This window comes from Lytechinus variegatus, chromosome 16 (genome assembly GCF_018143015.1).
Source record: "Lytechinus variegatus isolate NC3 chromosome 16, Lvar_3.0, whole genome shotgun sequence".
In the NCBI taxonomy this organism is placed as follows: Eukaryota; Metazoa; Echinodermata; class Echinoidea; order Temnopleuroida; family Toxopneustidae; genus Lytechinus; species Lytechinus variegatus.
In genome coordinates, this window is record NC_054755.1 from 9,790,062 (window position 1) to 9,790,889 (window position 828).

The window sequence follows — 828 nt, forward strand, 5'->3', positions numbered from 1 at the left end:
TAAATTTGTATGTTGTATTAAATCATCAAATGTGGATCCTCTTCTATTATTTTTCTCTTCCTTTCCCTCCTATTTTTTTCTTTCTTCGATGTTTCTCTTTTCGCTATTTTTCCAACCACAGATAGTTAATTTGTCAGGCCCTGTCCCTCTAGCGCATCTCATTGTTCAAATAAGTCATACCAACGACCATGAGCGTGAAATCCCATATGGTCTAGTGGTTAGGATCCGGCGCTCTCACCGCCGTGGCCCGGGTTCGATTCCCGGTGTGGGAATGCAACATTTTTCCTCTTTAATTTTTTTGCAGTTTTCTTCAGATTCACTCGTAATTTTTCACCTTCACTGATTATAAACCATACTTGATTAAAAGCAGTCCTGGCTGTCTGATATAGACTCACAAGTATGAATAGCTTCTCTTTTAACATCTTGTCGGGAAATACACTTTTTCAAAAACATCAACCGTCGTTTCTCTGTCAGCAGTTCAGGTTAATAACATTTTTTTTGCAATGTTATCAAATCGGTATTTATGAAGGTTTGGATTGCAATGACATGGTAGCACGTGAGAAGATCGGTATATGACGTCATAAACATATGACATGAAAAGGAATGAGAGATGTATTATATCGAAGTTGTTGGGAATTATTCTGGAAATAAATTCTTCCGAAATGCTGACATTTCTAAGATAAATACCACTACAGTCTGACAATGATTCATTAAAAAGTTAAAGGTGCATATTCTGCATGGGTTGCAACTTTGTAGGTGCAATATTGCGCCCTGAGCGAAAATGGTGCATATCTTGCTCATTCTGTCATTTGAAAGACAATCTCCTTA

At 37.3% G+C, this 828-nt stretch overlaps 1 non-coding gene across 1 annotated transcript; it reads left to right on the forward strand.

Annotated features, from left to right (window-relative positions):
- The first annotated feature begins 200 nt into the window (after positions 1-200).
- Positions 201-272, forward strand: TRNAE-CUC. The gene has a single exon. It is a non-coding gene; the product is annotated as a tRNA-Glu (tRNA).
- The last annotated feature ends 556 nt before the right edge of the window (positions 273-828 follow it).